The sequence below is a fragment of the Schistocerca nitens genome, chromosome 2 (genome assembly GCF_023898315.1).
Source record: "Schistocerca nitens isolate TAMUIC-IGC-003100 chromosome 2, iqSchNite1.1, whole genome shotgun sequence".
NCBI classification, from domain to species: domain Eukaryota; kingdom Metazoa; phylum Arthropoda; class Insecta; order Orthoptera; family Acrididae; genus Schistocerca; species Schistocerca nitens.
In genome coordinates, this window is record NC_064615.1 from 738,880 (window position 1) to 760,765 (window position 21,886).

Sequence of the window (21,886 nt, forward strand, 5' to 3'; positions counted from 1 at the left end):
GGTGTGGTTGCAAAGATGGACCTCGCTAGGGACGTCGGGAGTGACGTTGCGGATCATGCAGCCTATTGCGCATAGTTTGGGTTGTAACACGACGTCCTGTGGCTGCACAAAAATCATTATTCACATGGTGGCGTAGGTCTTGGGCGGCCTGATCGAGGCATGTCATCGACATTTCCTGTCCCTCTGTGTCTCCTCCATGTGCGAACAACATCGCTTTGGTTCACCACGAGACGCCTGTACATTTCCCCTGTCGAGAGCCCTTCCTGGCACAAAGTAACTATGCGAACGCGATCGAACCGCGATACTGACCGTCTAGACATGGTTGAAATACAGACAACACGAGCCGTGTACCTCCTTGCTGGTGGAATGACTGGAACTGATCGGCTGTTGGATCCCCTCCGTCTAACAGGCGCTGCTCATGCAGGGTTGTTTACATCTCTGGCCGGGTTTAGTGACATCTGTGAACAGTCAAAGGGACTGTGTCTGTGATACAATAGCCACAGTCAACGTCTACCTTCAGGAGTTCTGGCAACCAGATGTGAGTAATTATATAAAATAATACTGTGATAACAACATTATTATTTAAAAGTCATAGTTAGTTGTGTACTGCGATAAATTATTCTAAATTTCTTTGGTATGTGAATTTTTAGGAGTATGTATTCCAGTTCGGTCAGTTTTCAACAAATGCAATTATCTTGGCGCGAAAGAAAACTCGAAGACAATAGCAACGTTAAATGGACTTGACAAGACAACTCTGCACAGTCAACGTTTCAGGCCGGTGGTCGTCAAACAGTGGTCCTCAGGCCGCACGCGTCCCGAATCAGTTATAAGTGCGGCCCACGGTGCTGAGCCATATTTTAGAAGGCACATTGGAACAGTTGGGTGAATTATCGCCAAAAATAGGGGGACAAAACTTACAAAAAAAGTACCTTTATTGGCCTTGAACGTAATCACGATTACCTACCATACACTTCTTACGCCGATAGTAAAGCAATTGGAAACTTGCAATATCCAGCGGTGTGTGACGCTGTGAAACCTATCATGGATCTACTCAGACTCCACCACACTCCCCTTATGAATCAATGTTAAGTGTAAATTGCGTAACGGAATCGCCATCTTGACAAGCCATAGCATAGAGTTTTAAGGTGGGAAATTGAAATAATCCTACCATATAACTACTTGTTTAATCAATAGAATATATCAGTGAATCGAAGGGAACTACTTGCTCCTTCAAATAAAAATGCGAAGGAAACATGAACCGATTACTTATTGTGTTAAACAATCACAAAGCATTGGCATCAACATTCTACGATAAACAAAGTTAGTTGCTGGTGACAATTTACGAGACAGGCAAGCGGAGGGGTGCGTACACTATGTTAGCTGCACATCAAGTCATTAACCCAATACAACCCAACGATTAATTTAGTAACACCTCTGGTCGACTGAATACAACATCAAACGATGCTGAGGCACGAATCGGGTTTAGTGGAGCTGTGGCACCAGTATGCTCCCTGTCTAAATATTAATCCGCATGTAACGGGCCGTGCTGCTGTATAGTCCCTACCAGTCACCTGTAGCGCTAAGTGGGAAGACGGTGGTCGTAGTGGAGAATCAGAATGTCGCTCATCAACGACACGTCTCCATACACAATCAAAGCACGAGTGTCCCTTTTTCTTCCGCCCGCTCCCGATTCGGCAATTTGCGCCAATCAAGAAATACTTTACTGTTTTCCGGCGATAGCGCGTCAATGCCACGTTTTACAGATCCCGACCCCGGAATGTCGTCAGTAAGGGGCCGATCAGAGGACATCTTTCCCGCTAATTTGTCCCAGAAATTCCCGTCTCAGCCGGCGATGTCCGAATCTGAGCGTTGTTTATCACTTCTGAATTTTCAGAGGTCTCTGTCCTCACCGTGAATTTGCCTCAACAATCCAAAACTTGCACAGTTCTGACATAAACTGCGGTGTCCCAGCTTGAAGCTGTTGTCCTCGGACATCTCAAGAGGCGGGTCGTGCCACAGTTCGCTAGCCCCGACGAAGTGGACAGAACCGGCAGGTCCCACGAGCTGCGAGTCGGTGGCCGCTGGACACGCGCGGGCCACGCACGCACGCGTCGCGACACGACTCCGCTGCTCGACTCGCCGCGGCTCACTTCGCTACCGTCGCTCGCGCACGCCGACGCCACTAGTCCGACGCCGTGTCGGGACGCGGAAAGGGAGGCAAGTTGCCTGCCGTGGCCGAGCTCCTGCCCACGCTGGCGGGAGATGGCCGGGCAACGAGAAGGAGAGGCGAAGCAGACGGCAGCACGAGAGGCAGTGCTGCCGCTGGCAGGAGGTCGGGCACGTCGCCGGGACGCGAGAGGACGCAGTCGCGTGTCTGGAGTGCGGCGAGGCGCGCGGAACGCGTGACTGCAGCACACCGCAACACGTGACGCCAACGTGCTTGAACTGCGGTGGCGCGCACGCTGCAAACTCGCGCAGCTGCGCACACTTAAAGAAGACGACACAGGCCGCCACGAGAAAAGCGACACACGAGGAAGAGGGCGCGGCCCCACGATCCCCCCCTACAGCCGGAGAAGGACGGCGCCGACCAGAAGTCGGCGAGGCTGGTGTCACGCAGTGGCCGCTCTCAAAGCCGCAGTGGAGGCAGAAGGAGGTCGTCGCCGTTCACCGGCAGCTCCGACAGCTGCGAGAGGAACTGAGGATGGCGACGAAGAAGACAGCCGCCCCCGACGCCACCTTCGCGGTGGGTCGACCAGCAGGGGTGGACGCGGCGACCCGGACAGATGTTCCGCCGCGAACGGACGCGGCGACTCAAACGGACGTCGCCGCGCAACCTGCAGCAGTACGGCAGACCGGAGAGACGCCCACGGACGTGGCACCGTCTTCACCTTCCCCAGCTCCCGACAGGGAGGTACAACACCAGGGGAAACACGAAGAAGAGGATGGGAAACTGCGCACCGATGTCATCGCATTCCCCGACAGCAGCAACGTCCCGGCGGTGCTGAAGAAGACCGCCACCGTGCTGCGGGATGGGCGCTTCAACGAGCACAAAAACCCACACCTCTTCGCTGCTAGACCTCCGTGCTGGACACCGGGCAATAATGCTCCAATTCGCCACAAGGAAGGATCTGAACGTCACGAGTGCGAACCCCGCCTTCACGCCGTGCGACTGGGACTACATCCTGGAAGACGCAGCCGTGCGGCTGACGAAGGAGGTTCGCGACGGCGAGAGGCAGCTGACAGCAGAGCTCGAGGCAGCAATTCAACGAGTCACGCGCGAGGGGAAGAAAACCCAAAAACAACAAAGTCCACCGCTAGCATGCCCGCATGCCAGCAGCCAGGAGTAAGCGACGGACCAAGCCAGGAGACACCTTCGAGACAGGAAACACCTTCACACACCCCCGCACCTACCTCGGGCCAAGGATAAGGCCCGTCAGTACAGCGTCAGCGCGTCAGCGACACGCGCAGGGAAGCTCAAAACTTGGACTGCCCACGACACACCTGTCACGTTTAGAACAGTGTGCAGCTTGTGCTTTTCTCACGTACTCACAGACTGGAACTAACAGCCCCTAAAGCGGCGACCACCGAAATTTTATAAAATAAATCAACGTAACGACACTTTAAGTAGACGCAACTACAGTGTCCTGCCTCGTGCCAGTCGTCAAAACGGACAGACAAGTTTAGTACAAATGGAAGGAGGCAAGCAAGACGGCTTCTAACCTTCCAAGCTGTCATCCTTCTCTTCTTATCGAATAGCTCGCATCACCCTGGTCAAACGCAAAGTCTGTGAACCGTCAGTATTTCAGAGATAACTTAAGGCGGGGAAACTAAAGGAGATCTACAGAATAAGAACCATGTACACGATCAGACACCTTGCGTTACACATGCACACGTTGCAGGTATCCAACAGCGCTTGACCACGCTGCTTCGAGCGATCTACATCTACATCTACATCTACATGGTTACTCTGCAATTCACACTTAAGTGCCTGGCAGAAGGTTCATCAAACCATTTTCATACTACTTCTCTACCATCCTACTCTCGAATGGCGAGTAGGAAAAAGGAACACCTAAATCTTTCCGTTCGAGCTCTGATTTCTCTTATTAAGATGATCATTTCTTCCTACGTAGGTGGGTGTCAACAAAATATTTACGCATTCGGAAGAGAAAGTTGGTAATTGAAATTTCGTAAATAGATCCCGCCGCAATGCCCCTATTGCTCGATAACACGAAACGAGGTGCCCTTCTTTGCACTTTTTCGATGTCCTCTGTCAATCCTACCTGGTAAGGACCCCATACCGCGCAGCAATATTCCAGCAGAGGACGGACAGGTGTAATATAAGCTGTCTCTTTAGTGGGTTTGTCGCATCTTCTAAGTGTTCTGGCAACAAAGCGCAGTCTTTGTTTCGCTTTCCCCACAATATTATCTATGTGGTCTTTCCAATTTAAGATGCTCGAAATTGTAGTTCCTAGGTATTTAGTCGAATTGATAGCCCTTAGATTTTTGCGATTTATCGTATACCCAAAATTTATCGGATTTCTTTTAGTACCCATGTGGATGACCTCGCACTTTTCTTTATTTAGTGCCAATTGCCACTTTTAGCGCCATACAGAAATTCTCTCTAGATCATTTTGTAATTGGAATTGATCATTTGATGATTTTACTAGATGGTAAATTACAGTCTCATCTGCAAACATTCTAAGGAGGCTGCTCACATTATTACCTAGATCATTTATATAAATCAGAAACAGCAGAGGGCCTATGACATTACCTTGCAGAACGCCTGATATCACTTCTGTTCTACTCGATGAGTAATAGTCGCTTGTGAGGAACGGTATCAAAAGCCTTCTGAAAATCTAGGAATATGGAATCGATCTGAGATCCCTTGTCGACAGCACTCATTACTTCATGGGAATAAAGGGCTAGCTGTGTTGCACAAGAACGATATTTTCTAAACCCGTGTTGGTTATGTATCAATAAGTCATTTTCTTCAAGGTGATTCATAATGTTCGAGTCCACTACCTGCTCCAAAATCCGACTGCAAATTGAGGTCAGTGATATGGATGCGTAATTCAATGGGTTACTCCCACAAGAAGCGTTTTCGGACAGTTCCAACAGCATTACAATGGACGTTGGAAGTTTGATCTAGCTAATGGTGATTACTTTGAAGGCCAGTTAAGGTATTTTGTACGTAAGTCCTGTTTCCTTTATTTTCTTAGATAATTCACCAAACTTTTTCCGACGCACCTCGTGTAATAAAATGCTTCTAGCAGCTAAAACCCGTTTTCAAAAACGGCAACTAACGTTAAGAAATTCTTAAGAGGGTAGTTTTCCTGCTCACTAAGAAACAAAACTACATGCACGGTAATATTTTAAGATGAGCTTGATATTAATTGACGTTGATGAATTCAGCCATAAGCTAAGTGAGAGGGGAGAGTGGCGCGGCCGCTGCGTGGATAGAGGATGTTGTAATGAAGTGCTTATTCTGTATGAGTAAGGTATTTGAATTGTTGTAGGAAAATGGAACTTTATGATGTATAATTTGTTTAACTTAATAGTGTGCTTAAATAATGGAATTTTATAAAATATGCGTGTTTGAAAAAACAAAATTGCATGTAAATAACTGGTTCATACTTAGAGAAATTGTATGATGTAACTTAAAAGGTGTAGGGAACCCCCTCCACTACGGAAGGGGCTTGGCGCGCAAGAAAAGGTGGAGGTGGCGGTCGATCTGGGCGGCAAGAGAAAGTGCGTTCTGTAACCAAATCTATAATGGTATGGCCTCGGATGTGGTTCTGGCTGTAAAAAGGGTGCTCTCGTATTTGGAAAAGCTCTAAAGATGTAGAATACGCCGCCAAAAAGAATTAAATAGAGCTTAAAACCGCCAGAAGGAGACCTGATAGCCACCACGTGCTTGCCACCTCCATTGTGCAACTGTTTCGACAACTTTAGAAAACAGGTATGTATGTCACTGTGTTTGTGTGTGCTTTTGCAATAACAATCAGTGTTGCAAAATACGTTTTTTAACTTTGAACTGTCCTCTTTATGATACAAAGTAGGGTCCTATCCTAATAGTGCCAAAAACCGAGTATCCTAATTATGAAGAAATGCTAATTTGTTTCCATTTAAATGTGTCTGTGTTCAGTTTTAAATGATATAAAAGTTTCTAGTTAAATCGATTTGTTTCACAGATAAAAAGAGAGGCACATAATATTTAACTGATGAAAAGTTTTAATTTGCTATGAACTGCTTTAATTTGAAAGTGTCAAAGTTTTAGTACTATTGAACGTAAATGTGGTTAGTTGAAATCACTTGCTTCACTAGTGGTGTTATGAGGCACTTAAATTTGATCCTATTTGAAACGTAACTTGAACTTGAATTTGTTTCCAAAGCTTAATAATAATATTGCTAACGTAAATTGTTTTAAAGCATTGAGAGCTAAATAATCTTAAGTGGAGTTGTAGTTCAACATTTATGTGATGCAAAGTGTTTCTGAAATGTGAGCATAGTTACTTATAAGGAAAGGGACAGTTTAAGGGCATCCACTTTAATCTTTACTAGCAGGGGAAAGCCAATATGAATTTGGGTTCTGCAAATAAATCTGAAACATTGCCACAACGGTACGAATATTAAATGTGTTATTTCAGTGTCATATTACTGCATTTGTGATGTGTGTATGTATGTTAGATAAACTCGAACTCTTGAAACGTTCGACTTAGCCTCGTGTTGTCTTTGGGAACAATTTTTTGTGCTGAATTAGTCAAAGGTTGAAGTGACGATTGTAGTTAACAGGGGTAAGGTTTCTTTTACATTTCTGTGATTGATAACCCATGCTGTTGATAACTACTGCTACCCACTGTCTCGTTCGTCTGGTTGTTGTAAGTGTTTATTGCACTTTACTAAGAAAGAATTTATGGAAGTTCCTTTTGCAAAAGTATATATAAATCCACTGAGAATAATGTCTGCACATTATTATGCCTAATTAGGCTGGCGAGCGTTTTTTGGTTTATTTACGTAAATTTTCTCTACTTTCATTATTTTCTAAATTATAGCATTCCTGCTTTCTATTAATTACCACCCTTACGAAATTCACGTTCGATTACCTCTGTCCGTTAGGTTAATGCATGGTCAAACATTTCAAAATTCCTCCCAAAAGGTAATGCTTGCTGCATGTTAAGATCATACTTGGGATTTTACCTTCCACAGTAGCATTATAATGTGAGAAGGGCAATGTCCTGCTGTTTGTTTTCCAGTAATGATAACGCACAGTCACTCGCGACTTACTGATCATCTGCTATGGTATAAATTTTTACACAGAGATAACATAGATTCATGAGTACACATTATACACACGATCATATTAAAATGCATTACACATTAGTAAATTGTGAAAATTACCGAATTATCAGTTTAATAAGCCACAGCTGCAAAATACTAACACGAATTCTTTACAGACAAATGGAAAAACTGGTAGAAGCCTACCTCGGAGTAGATCAGTTTGGATTCTGTAGAAATGTTGGAACACGTGAGGCAATACTGACCCTTCGACTTATCTTACAAAATAGATTAAGGAAAGGAAAACCTACGTTTCTAGCATTTGTAGACTAAAGCTTTTAACAATGTTGACTGGAATACTCTCTTTCAAATTCTGAAGGTCGCAGGAGTAAAAAACAGGGAGCGAAAGGCTATTTACAATTTGTACAGAAACCAGATGGCAGTTATAAGAGTCGAGGGGCATGAAAGAGAAGCAGTGGTTGGGAAGGGAGTGAGACAGGGTTGCAGCCTATCCCTGATGGTATTCAATCTGTATATTGAGCAAGCAGTAAAGGAAATAAAAGAAAAATTAGAAGTAGGAATTAAAATCCACGGAGAAGAAATAAAAACTTTGAGGTTCGCTGATGACATTGTAATTCTGTCAGAGACAGCAAAGAGCAGCTGAACAGAATGGACAGTGTCTTGAAAGGAGGGTATAAGATGAACATCAACAAAAACAAAACGAGGATATTGGAAAGTAGTCGAATTAAATCGGGTGATGCTAAGGGAATGAGATTAGTAAATGAGACGCTTAAAGTAGTAAAGGAGTTTTGCTATTTAGGGAGTAAAATAACTCATGAAGGTCGAAGTAGAGAGGATATAAAACGTAGACTGGCAATGGCAAGGAAAGCGTTTCTGAAGCAGAGGAATTTGCTTACATCGAGTATAGATTTAAGTGTCAGGAAGTCGTTTCTGAAAGTATTTGTATGGAGTATAGCCATGTATGGAAGTGAAACGTGGACGATAAATAGTTTAGACAAGAAGAGAATAGAAGCTTTCGAAATGTGGTGCTACAGAAGAATGCTGAAGATTAGATGGGTAGATCACATAACTAATGAGCAGGTATTGAATAGAATTAGGGAGAAGAGAAAGTTGTGGCGCTACTTGACTAGAAGAAGGGACATATTCTGAGGCATCAAGGGATCACCAATTCAGTATTGGAGGGCAGCGTGGAGGGTAAAAACCGTAGAGGGAGACCAAGAGATCAATACACTAAACAGATTCAGAAGGATGTAGGTTGCAGTAGGTACTGGGAGATGGAGAAGCTTGCGCAGGATAGAGGATCATGGAGAGCTGCAACAAACCAGTCTCTGGACTGAAGACCACAACAACAACAACAACAACAACAACATACATATTAGTTGTAAGAAACATGAAATTACATTAAGGCTGTCTTAATAAAACACAATGAGTAGAACAAAACTGAAATTCAAAACTTTTAGTAAGCGTTCGTGATCTTGTGTCATATAGCATAAGGAATTTAAACTAAGTACGATTACTGTTATTAATCAATCATCTGCTCATACAGGCGACAACACAACACCTCGTCAGGCAATTATAGCGTCACAATTATGGGTTCGCCGAGAATGACTGCGCACAGAGAACAAACAACTGATAGGTAGTCTTCCGAATGGTTCAAATGGCTCTGAGCACTATGGGACTTAACATCTTAGGTCATCAGTCCCCTAGAACTTAGAACTACTTAAACCTAACTAACGTAAGGACATCACACACATCCATGCCCGAGGCAGGATTCGAACCTGCGACCGTAGCAGTCCCGCGGTTCCGGACTGCAGCGCCTAGAACCGCACGGCCACCGCGGCCGGCTCTTCCGAATGTTGCAGACTTATAACGATCAGTACTTGCGGACTGGCGGCCAACTTACCGCACACTTCCTATAGTTTGTCTGTTAGGACCTCATAACATGCCGATTTACGTAGTTACCAATTAATTACAAGACCGGTATATATGCGGCCCGAGATGCCGCCTCAAAATGTCAGTAATGACTCTGAGCAGAAAGTTTGGCGCTCACTGCTTTAGGCCTCTCTTTGCGTATTTTACTTTTAACGACAGGAAACTTTTATGTACGGCAAAAGTTTCACGACATCAAATGACCGACAGACGTTCAGCTGGCAACTTTCAAATGCCACTGTGAATTCTTCAGATTACGAGATTCCGCGTATTTAACATGTTTGTACGAGCACGTTTCTTAGCTTTGAGATTCTTCTGAAGCAGTCGTTCACTGAATGAGTAAATAACCACTAGCTTTGTAGTAGCACTACGCACACCTTACTTCGCTAACGCCCCGTTTGACTGACGAGCCATCACTCACCTCTGGCAGCACTCGGAACAGCAGACTGCGCGTTACGCTGCAGGATACCAGCGCCTCTAGCGGACTCGCGTTGATATGCAGACGGCCACGACGCAGGCGGTTTCGTGGTGGGGGCCTGAGGCAGGGGAAGGGCGGACGCCACGCCACCGTCCCGGATCCCTGCAGAAAACTGCATCGCAGTGCCGACCAGCTTATCTCGTGGCTCCCTTCTGATTTTCGAGAGATCTGGGCAGAATGAAGTGACAGCTTTCCACTGCCCTCCTTTCATTATCCGCCCCCGCATCAGACAGACTTAATGTAACATTATATCGATGACAGAAAAACCCAGTATTTTCATCTGTCTGTCAAAACTCTTAATTCCAGTAGCCAATAACACCATAACCAAAGATCGATTTGTAAATGAATTGAAACCGCTCTTAAACGGCCGTAAGACATTTCAAAAGAATAATTCGTGCTTAAAGAATATCTAGGCGTAAGAAGTTATAGTCACGTTAGCTTTTGTTTTGAACAGGTCTATATGTAGTCGAGTCAATAGTGTCTCGTTTTCATTTTATCATTTGATCTCGGCTCATCTTCTCTCACCTTGTCAGTATTGTGTTAGCTCGTGTGAGTGCTTTCAGAAGTACCTTCCACTTCCTCTGAAAGTAATTATCTTCGTGAGAGAGAAAAGTTCTACTATTAAAAAGAGATGACAATTAATTTTTATAAGTGAATTCACGGAAGTGAGATTGGGAATATCTATGCACAGAAGTTAATTCAAAGCTTTAACTGTGAGAACATTAATTATTTTCGATGACTACATTACCCAACGCAGTACAGCGATTGTCATTTTTTCATCAAATCGAACGAAAGTTGACATAGGCATAGGATCTTTGACTGCCAACGTTAATGAACACTGACTTTATAATAACTCACAAAAAACTCCTGACGTGAGTTTAACGTACTTGTAAGGGTCTAAAATTAATTGGACAGGACTTGCGTTAAGATTATCGTCGTTATTCATTGATTCATTCATCAGAGTTAAAGATATAAAGATGTGGTATCTGGCAGAATTGAACATTTATTTCCACACAAAACACGTCTATACAGGATAGCTTGCAAGCGTGGAAGGCTGAACAATTAACTGTTAAGAGAGGCATGGAATCGCCTATATCACTCGCGCCAAAGAGTAACTATAATAACAAACACTAGCCACATGGAATGTTTATATACTACTGTACACACGCCTTTACGGGAACACAATGCGATGCTGCAGACTCCTAAGGTGCGAGCATATGGGATTGGTTCCCAAGTATGTGAGTGGTTCGAAGACCTCTTAAGTAATAGAACCCAGTACGTTGTCCTCGATCGTGAGTGTTCATCGGAGGTGAGGGTATCATCTGCAGTGCCCCAGGGAAGTGTGGTAGGTCCGCTGTTGTTTTCTATTTACATAAATGACCTTTTGGATTGGGTAGATAGCAATGTGCGGCTGTTTGCTGATGATGCTGTGGTGTACGGGAAGGTGACGTCGTTGGGTGACTGTAGGTGGATACAAGATGACTTGGACAGGATTTGTGATTGGTGTAAAGAATGGCAGCTAACTCTAAATATAGATAAATGTAAATTAATGCAGATGAATAGGAAAAAGAATCCTGTAATGTTTGAATACTCCATTAGTAGTGTAGCGCTTGACACAGTCACGTCGATTAAATATTTGGGCGTAACATTGCAGGGCGATATGAAGTGGGACAAGCATGTAATGGCAGTTGTGGGGAAGGCGGATAGTCGTCTTCGGTTCATTGGTAGAATTTTGGGAAAATGTGGTTCATCTGTAAAGGAGACCGCTTAGAAAACACTAATACGACCTATACTTGAGTACTGCTCGAGCGTTTGGGATCCCTATCAGGTCGGATTGAGGGAGGACATAGAAGCAATTCAGAGGCGGGCTGCTAGATTTGTTACTGGTAGGTTTGATCATCACGCGAGTGTTACGGAAATGCTTCAGGAACTCGGGTGGGAGTCTCTAGAGGAAAGGAGGCGTTCTTTCCGTGAATCGCTACTGACGAAATTTAGAGAACCAGCATTTGAGGCTGACTGCAGTACAATTTTACTGCCGCCAACTTACATTTCGCGGAAAGACCAAAAAGATAAGAGAGATTAGGGCTCATACAGAGGAACATAGGCAGTCATTTTTCCCTCGTTCTGTTTGGGAGTGGAACAGGGAGAGAAGATGCTAGTTGTGGTACGAGGTACCCTCCGCCACGCACCGTATTGTGGATTGCGGAGTATGTATGTAGATGTAGATGTAGATGCTACATGACTCCCCCCTATCGGAGATTAAATTTCACACATCGCCCTGCATGTGTTACCGCTGCTTTCCTGAAACCTGGCACTGCACCACTGGAGGCAGTAGTTCCAGCAGGCTGTGAGGTACCAGTCTTCGGCGTCGTTTTCTTCTCCGAGGCGCCTGGCATCGGTAGCGTCTCGTGGTGGCTGTGGTGTGCGGGGACGTTTTCTGGTGCTACATTTCTATCTTCTCGTTTACCTCCTGCAGTCCTTACTGTGTCCAATGCGTCGAAAAATGCGGGCTCGAGTCGGTCTAGTACGACAGTGGTGGGCATAGCATTTACTCTGATCTGGAATGTGTGGCCACCTCTGCTAATTATCGGATGTGGTCCGTTGTACGGTGGCTGCAGCGACTTTTCGTACTGCATGACTGCGTAAGAAAACTTGTGTGCAGTTCTCAAGATCTGCTAACACGAACGAGTGTCTCCCAGCCCGACTTGTGGGCGCCGTCGGTCTGAGCTGGCGTTTGTGCTCTCGTGATCCAGCAGCAAATTCTGATGCACCGACTGTATCGTCTACCATGCTGTGCAAGAACTCTCCTGGCAGACGCAGCGTTTGCCCCTACATTAGCTCTGCTGCCGTGGCTTTTAGATGGCTTTTGAATGACGCCCGTAGTCCGAGGTGTACAGTAGGTAATGTCTCCAACCAATTTTGCATCGTATGACATCGCAGAGCTGCTTTCAGTTGGCGATGCAAGCGTCCAATTATACCGTTTGATGCAGGATGATAGGCTGTGGTGCGTATACGCTTCATGCCTAATAATGTAGCTAACGCTTTGGAAAGGTATGCTTCGAACTGTCATCCCAGGTCTGTGGTAATCCGAAGTTGTACGCCGAATCGGGTGATGCAACCGCGAAAAAATGTCTGCGCCACGGTTTCGGCTGTGATATCCTTCATGGGGAATGCTTCAGACCGTCTGGTAAATCAGTCCACAACTGTAAGACAATAATTATGGCCTTCTGAGACTGTGAGCCGGGCTAGGATATCGACGTGCACATGTAAGAAACGTTGATTCGGTGGCAGAAATGCGCCTAGCGGCGCTCTGACATACTGCGTAATCTTGTTCCTCTGACACGCAACGCTTTGCTTGACAAATGTTTGCAGTCAGCGTGCATTCCAGGCCAGACGAAACTTTGTTTGACGAATCTACTTGTGAAACTTCTTGGTGTGTACGGTGTATCTGCTGCTACCGTACGTACCGTCATCGGAGTGACGCAACACACGTTCCCTGGAGTATGCATGTCTGTAGTGGAATCGATCAGCTGCTTGCGTCGGAGGTCAGGTATCAGATCATAAAAGGATGGAAAAAAATCAGCTCCTACGATAGACTGCGATATATCCGCTACTGTGAAGCGCCACTCGAATGTGCGGCGTAGTCCTGGGTTAAGCAACAATGTGACCTGACCGTGTGTTTTAACCTTAGAGTTGTCAGTCGCAAACAGACAAGAATCGTCGCAGCTCAGGCGTGGTACACGAGTTACCGGGTACACGGGCTCTTCTGTCCCTTTGTCCACTAGGTATTGTACTTTCGTGTTGCCGTCTGTGACAAAACGTCGACATGCATTACCGGTATGAATGGTTGTTGCTTCTACGTTTTCCGCTTCGTGTTTCTACTTGCATGGTGGTGTACACTTTCGCCCGTCGTTGCCGAATTACTTGTGGTACAAACAAAAAATATTGTGCCGATTGCGAGCGGTTACGACTTCTTGACGACCTGTGGCGCGGTCTATGACGTGTGTGCGTCGTTTGTAATGCGGCTACTTGCGTGGTAAGTGAAGTGTTGGCAGAAGAGCCAACACCGTGTTGCTAGAGGAGGCCGAAATGCACGCGTTTAATTACACGCAGACTGGCGTGAGGTCTGGAACAGGACAATGTCTTGAGAATTGCAAATAAAGTACGTAGATGATGTAATACTTAACTTTAATCCATAACTGGAGTACATCGCTCTTGATGATACAAAAGTATAATAAGCTCAATATAACTGGTAATGGCGCCTTGCTAGGTCGTAGCAAACGACGTAGCTGAAGGCTATGCTAACTATCGTCTTGGCAAATGAGAGCGTATTTGTCAGTGAACCACTGCTATGAACGTCGGCTGTACCACTGGGGCGAGTGCTAGTAAGTCTCTCTAGACCTGCCGTGTGGTGGCGCTCGGTCTGCAATCACTGACAGTGGCGACACGCGGGTCCGACGTATACTAATGGACCGCGGCCGATTTAAAGGCTACCACCTAGGAAGTGTGGTGTCTGGCGGTGACACCACATTCCTCCCCCGCAAATCGGCGAACGGTTGTGTTATAAGGCTTCCGCCCGCCGTGGGGAGGACCCCATGTTGACGCATGCGACGAGGTGGGGAGCCTAACAACAGGCGAGGCTGTGCCACCCGCACCCGGCCATTCGGTCCGAGGGGAGCTAGGAAACGCCTGAAAACCTAGTCCAGGGTGCACGCCAACATGCGGTGTATGCGCCCGTAGAGAGACAGGAGGGGCCGAAGAGTCGACCTCCATCGCGTCGGGGCAGCCGACGGGCGAAGATGACATCTGGTCCGGAGCGGGCAAGGGTTCCATGGCGGAGGACAGCTGGTCACGGGAAGCGATCGGTGGCGCGTGACCAAGGGAGGCGCCCGGCGGTTGCAGCGACGCGTCCACTGCGGGCGTCGCCGGCGGGAGGACAGGCGGCGGCGGCGGCGCGTCGCCATGGGGCAAAATGGAAGGCAAGGCGGTAACACCTGGGGCTGAGGCGAGCCAGTAGATGGGTCCCCAAGGCGCTGACCGGACGGCACCGTCGCTGAAAGCAGACGGGGAGCGGCAGAACCCGTGCGACGACAGAGGCGCAGCTGATTGAGATGCCGACGCACCTCACCAGAGGCCCCCAAAACCAGATACATAGCGCGGCCGAGGCGGCGAAGAATGCGCCCTGCGAGACAACGCCGTGAACCTCGATAGTTGCGACAGTATACAGCGTCGCCTGGAGCAAAAGCAGGTGGCTGCCGCTCCACAGGAACCTGATGCGGCGGATGTAGTAAAGACATCAAGGTTCGATGAGGACGACCGTGGAGCAACTCAGCCGGCGAGCGACCATCGCGGGGAGGAGAGCGATACGAGGAGAAAAAGAGCAATAGCGCGTCCTTCCGAGAATGCGACTCCTTCAACTTCAACATCTGGGACTTGAAAGTCCGAACCAATCGTTCAGCGGCACCGTTTGACTGAGGCGAAAACGGCGCGGATGTCAGATGTTGAATACCATTGGCCTTGCAGAATGACTGAAAGTCTGCGGACATGAATTGTGGGCCATTGTCGGAAACAATAGTCTGTGGAAGACCTTCAATACAAAAGATAGCAGATAACGCTTGGATGGTGGCAGATGACGTCGTGGAAGACATCTGGACAACAAAAGGAAAATGACTGAATGAATCGACCAGAACCAACCATCTAGCATTCCAGAATGGACCAGCAAAATCAATGTGTAAGCGTTGCCAAGGGGAAGTGGCTTTTGGCCATGCAAAGAATTTCCGCAGCAGTGCGGATTGTTGTTCGGCACACGCCATGCAAGAAGAGCACATATTCGTAATCGCAGCATCGATTCCGAACCAAGCACAGTGCTGACGAGCAAGTTGTTTCGCTCGCACTATACCCCAATGTTCTCGGTGGAGAAGCCGTAAGACAGAGGACTGTAACGAACGTGGGACCACGACCCTGGACTGATGATTATCAGAACGCAACAGCAAAACACCACGTCGTACAAAAAGTCTCTCCTTGTGAGCAAAAATTCGGCGAACCAACGGATCCTCGATCCGTGACTTTGACAAGGGCCATTAAGTAGCAACAAAACGCAAAACGGGAGTAAGGTCAGGGTCAGCAGCTGTGGCCGTAGCTACACGACGAAAATCAATCGGAAACGATTCGACCATGTCATCGGTTTCTGCATCAATGAACATGCAAGCAAGTTCGGAAGAATCGAATGCTCTATCCTCAGCAACAGGCAAACGGACAACGCATCGGCGTTTCCGTGCTTTGCAGTGGACCGATACAAGATATCGTAGCGGTACTGCGAGAGGAAAATAGACCAGCGAATGAATTTCTGCGCTGTACGTGGAGGTACAGACTTGTTCGGATGAAAAAGCGATGTCAAAGGTTTGTGGTCTGTGATGATGGTAAAGTGACGACCATACAAGAAATCATGAAACTTTGTAACACCAAATACGAGAGCCAAAGCTTCTTTCTCAATCTGTGAATAATGTCTTTGCGCAGACGAGAGCAATTTGGACGCAAAGGCAATAGGGCGATCATGCGATCCATCTTTGTGCGCAAGCACGGCACCGATCCCGAAATCCGATGCATCCACCATCAACAAAAGGGGTTTCTGGGGATCGAATGGCGTAAGGAAAGTATTGGAAAGCAACGCCGATTTCAACTGGCGAAAGGCGCGTTCGCATTCCGTCGTCCAGACGAACGGAACACCTTTACGGCGTAAGCGATGAAGCGGACCTGAAATGGAAGAGGCCTGGCGCACAAATTTGTTATAGTAATTTATTTTTCCCAGCACACTCTGTAGCTGCTTCAAAGTCTGCGGCGAAGGCAAGTCCTGTATGGCACGGAGGTGCTCTGGACTGGGATGTATGCTTTGGGCATTAAGTACATGTCCCAGATAGGGTAAGTCACGAGCAAAAAACACACATTTGTCCTTCCGCAAGCGAAGACCATTTTGTCGCAAGACCTGAAATAATGTTCGGAGATTGGCTAAATGTTCTTCTTCCGTCTTTCCGGAGATCACAATATCGTCCAGATAGTTTGCTGCCGTAGGGACCGACGCACAAACAGTTTGCAGATATTGCTGAAACAATGCAGGGGCGGATGCACACCCGAATGGCAGTCTTTTGAATCGATACAAACCAAGATGCGTGTTAACCACCAGGACGCGCTGGGATTCTTCGTCCACCGGTATTTGCAAGTACGCATCTGCTAGGTCCACCTTCGAAAAATATTTACCCGGGCACAGTTTGTCAAAACGATCTTTCGGGCGGGGTAAAGGATAAGTGGCAATCACTAGTTGTGGATTCACTGTTGCCTTGAAGTCCACACAAAGTCTCAATTTTCCGGAAGGTTTTGGCAAAATTACTAAGGGTGATGCCCAGAGAGAAGCCTGCACACGTTCAATCACACCTTGTGATTCCAAATCGTGTAAGGTTCTTGCGTCCTCATCACGCAATGCGCGGGGAACATTGCGCGCTCTGAAAAATTTTGGTTGCGCGTTTACTTTCAGTTCCAAATGTGCTTCATAGTTCTTAGCGCAACCAAGGCCCGGTGCAAAAATGTCTGCAAATTCTTCACATAGACGAGAAACACTGGCTGAAGGCACAGTCTGGTTCACTGATAGGACCTGATTTATTATAGACAAGTTAAACAACTGAAATAAATCTAAACCAAACAAGTTCACTGCAGAAGAAGAACGAAGGACGTAAAATGACACAAGTGTTGTTTGTCCCTTGTATGTTGTAAGATGGCTGCACTGTCCTAACACAGGGATAGCTTGTCCTGAATATGTAGTTAGCTTAAATTTGCGGCACGCAACGGAGGTTTGCCCAGCTGTTTGTACGTGTCGTTATTGATCAATGAAACTGCAGCTCCGGTATCGAGCTGGAATGGGATCACATTGCCATTAATGTCCAAGTCTACAAAAAGTTTATTGTCCTGCTGACGACAAGAGCGACTGTTTTGTGCAACGTGAACTGACACTGTTACAGAATCACTTGCGACTTGACGGGATTTCCTGCGACATCGACGCACACAATTTGTGGGACGAATACAGTCACTGTTAGAGAAAGTGGCACTGGGCGGAGTGGAATGAACTACATGAATGTCCATGGGTGAAGGTTCACGAGCCTGAGTATTCTTGGTTCGATTCCGATTCCGGCACAAAGCAAAGGGCCTGGAATGGTTGGTAGCGCCCAATCTAAGCTTTTTCTGGCAAACACTCTGAACATGTCCTTTTTTATCACAGAAAAAGCAAACAGCTTGGCGTGACGGGCAATTGTCACGCGAATGTCTAGTTGCACACTGCGGGCATGACTTTAGCACTGCATTTGCTTGTTGGCGCGGCAAACGTAGCGGAGAGCTTGGCGGCAGCTGCACGGACTAGCGCGAGGGCTGTTTACTGTTCCGTGCAGCTCGCCCGGCGGGCCGGTTAATGTGACACACAGCTGGCGAAGTTTCAAATGATTCCTGAGCAAAGTCAAGTGTGTCTTGCCGATCAAATATGTCCATCACTTGTTGAAGGGAGGGATTGACTAGTTTCAAAATCTGTTCCCTTATACGAACATCAGAAACGTTCTGTCCAATTGCATCACACACCATAGTATCTGAATAAGGGAGTCCACATTCACACTCAAAAGCACAATCCCTAGTAAGGCCTTGCAAAGTTGCAACCCACTCCCGATTAGTTTGACTGGCCGTACGTTTTGTACGAAAGAAAGTATACCTTTTTGCAACTACATTGACAGATTCTTTGAAATATGCATCTAATGCCGACAAAATTTCTTCGTAGGACAGAGTGGCTACGTCGCGTCAGGGAAATAATTTCACTATCACACGGTACGTCTGGACGCCTACACAGGACAATAAGAAAGGCTGCCGCTCGTTGCCTTGAATTCTGTAGGCGGCGAGATTGAATCCAAATTGGCGTGACCACTCCGTCCAGCTTTCCAGTGCCGCATCAAAAGGACGAAAAGGTGGTGCAACCGCGTGTTGTGGCTGCGGTAGCGGTGAAGCGGCGGCTGCCGCATCGTTTTGCAGTGCACGTTGACCCTGGACGAGCTGTCCAAGGGCATCCAATAACGCCGGCGTCTGCTGATTCTGCAAGCGATAAAATTCGGACAGTACATCTGGAGATTGTGGCGAAGCCATGACACATGTAAATTAGAGCAATACGACCGTTAAATCTTCGTCGCCATATGAAGTGTTGGCAGAAGAGCCAACACCGTGTTGCTAGAGGAGGCCGAAATGCACGCGTTTAATTACACGCAGACTGGCGTGAGGTCTGGAACAGGACAATGTCTTGAGAATTGCAAATAAAGTACGTAGATGATGTAATACTTAACTTTAATCCATAATTGGAGTACATCGCTCTTGATGACAAAAGTATAATAAGTTTAATATAACTGGTAATGGCGCCTTGCTAGGTCGTAGCAAATGACTTAGCTGAAGGCTATGCTAACTATCGTCTCGGCAAATGAGAGCGTATTTGTCAGTGAACCACTGCTATGAACGTCGGCTGTACCACTGGGGCGAGTGCTAGTAAGTCTCTCTAGACCTGCCGTGTGGTGGCGCTCGGTCTGCAATCACTGACAGTGGCGACACGCGGGTCGGACGTATACTAATGGACCGCGGCCGATTTAAAGGCTACCACCTAGCAAGTGTGGTTTCTGGCGGTGACACCACAGTAAGCTCCTCTAATTCCGACTGGAGAGACGCTGGTGTCACTGCAGACGTATTCTCTGTCCGCTTTTCGCGCTAGAGGATTTAAATCACCCGCGCACATTGTCAGAAATTTTTGAGTGTCAGAGGGTAATCGGCACAACCAAATATTCCTGCGTTGCTTGCCAGTGTGCGCAAACGGCGTGAAAGTTGTGACGGGGTTCGATCGCTGAGCTCCACAGTCCGTAAAAGCTTCTCTAGTCGATTCGCTTCCGGTAGTGAGAAGCGCGTCACAAGTGTGTTCGTAGTTGACGCATACCGTTCGGCGTTGGGTGGTGCAGCAAGGATACCTCGTACCTCGGCAGCTAAGTCTTCTGTTTGTGCTGCGCCTACATAGCTATACTTCGTTTCGTTCGCGATATCTGTGCAAGGACGAAATGGATTTCAAGCTGCGCAACCCACAACACCGGACTAGGTTGCTAGAACGGCGGGGGTTTCAATGCAAACCTGTCAACTGCGCTGGCCACAGTTGGCTCTGCGCTGACAGGCGGTTTGTCCGTGTTCGTGGGAGAGCGAGCGGGCGCGGCTGACACGGAAGTGAGGGGCGTCCACTTCACGATGCGCTGCAGAACGCTGAAGAGGACGCGGTCGCGTTGTTTTGTTATCGTCGGGGTCAGCAAATATGTGGTGCCTGGTAGAAGTGAACATTTATTTCCATAAAAAAAACACGTCCACACAGGATATCTTGCAAGCGTGGAAGCCTGAACAATTAACTGTTAAGAGAGGGATGGAATCGTCTATAAAAATGGTTCAAATGGCTCTGAGCACTATGGGACATCTGTGGTCATCAGTCCCCTAGAACTTAGAACTACTTAAACCTAACTAACCTAAGGACATCACACACATCCATGCCCGAGGCAGGATTCGAACCTGCGACCGTAGCGGTCACGCGGTTCCAGACTGAAGCACCTAGAACCGCACGGCCACACCGGCCGGTGAATCGTTTATATCACTCACGTCAAAGATTAAATATAATAACAAAATAGTGATATGGAATGTTTATATATTACTGTATACTTGCGTTTGCGGGGACAGAATGCGATGCTACAAAGATACTACGAAATATTCCATTCCAATACGAACCCTTTTTGACGACAAATTTTAAAGACAGTAAATTGTGGTGCCTGCTCGCAAAGAAAATCAACAAGTACCACGCCCTGAGATCAGAAAGAAACTAATGTTGGTAACGATTAACCAATACCAACTACTCAAAAAATATTAAGATACTAGAGTCGCTGCATCATAGATTTCTCTTACATGTCAATAAGTACGCTTCTACTACACAGTTACACATGCAGCTACTTTCTTATCACTTTATATTAATTTTTAAGAAACTGTTTTTGCTTCACCTGCAAAATTTAACAAAATGGGATTACTGGTTTTCGTTACCTACTATCGATATATGACTTGGGTACGGCCCCTGCTTCCACTCATGATTTTTCCTCAAAGGGCTGGTGGAAAGTCGTGCACTTAGCCTCCTGAGGACGTCTTGGCAGCTATTGAAGCAGTGGCCGCTCGGCTCTGAAAAACCAACATTGACAGCCGTGGTGCACAGTGCTGCCTGCCACACCTGTTAACTAGAGTTGCCAGATGTTCCGATTTCCAGGGACAGTATCGGTTTCAGATTAAAGAATTCGGAATCCTGAAAAATACCTCCGCGACTGCAATTCAATTTGTCCCGTATTTCGGATTTGAGAAAAATTTTCTCGTACTAACTATTTTTTCTCCTAATTCTTAAGTGTACCTACATTTCAACTCCAGCTGTTCAGGTAAATAACGGAAGCTACTGTTCTCGCACCTGACTGAGTCTTAAGGAGAAGTATCGCCTGGTAACGTTGCTGAGTTTCCGTTATTGTCCTTTAGTTCACTTTAGGCTTTGCAGCAAGTGGTTCTCTGTTTTTCTGAGTCGTATCGCGGATAATTCGCATAATCATAAAACGATGGAGAAGTGTCTATAAGCAGAATATGTAACCTGTGTTATGTTTCCATTGCACATGAAGAAAGATCAGGTAGTAAGGATCACTAAGGTAGTGTCAAGCATAAATCAAACATGTACCCTGCAAGCAGTTAAAAAAGACATCCGTTTTGTTTCAGATTCATTTCAACATGGCAAACTATCAACGGCAGGGGAATTAGTAATGTGCTATCATATCGTTAAATCTCATATGTCTTGGAAATCAGTGGACTGAATATCTAGTCTAAGCTCCAAACTTTCTAATTATTCCGAAGCAGCAAAAAATGAGACGTTGGGCAGAACAAAATCAATAGCAATTGCCATATCAGTGTGAGCGCGCGACGGTATCTGTCAAATACGTGATGATTTTCTAAGGTCTGTTATTTTGGTATAGCTACAGACAGCAGTAATCACAAAACCGAGAAAATACGAGGGTTGGAACTTTAATAGAGGCAACTATTTATTTACAGCTCGTACAAAATAGATACGTG

The 21,886-nt window shown here is 46.5% G+C and overlaps 1 protein-coding gene across 5 annotated transcripts in view; it reads right to left on the reverse strand.

The window, feature by feature from the left end:
* LOC126235658 (cytochrome P450 9e2-like) overlaps window positions 1-9,701 on the reverse strand; it is a 233,938-nt gene extending 224,237 nt beyond the window's left edge. For 4 of the 5 annotated variants that reach the window (XM_049944377.1, XM_049944376.1, XM_049944378.1 and 1 more), the window contains exon 1: window positions 9,647-9,701. The gene's annotated coding sequence lies outside the window, so the exon portion shown is untranslated. Of the gene's footprint in view, window positions 1-351; window positions 459-9,646 lie in introns of those variants that run through there. The other variant, XM_049944374.1, reaches the window with a different exon arrangement.
* Between the last annotated feature and the right edge of the window lie 12,185 nt (window positions 9,702-21,886).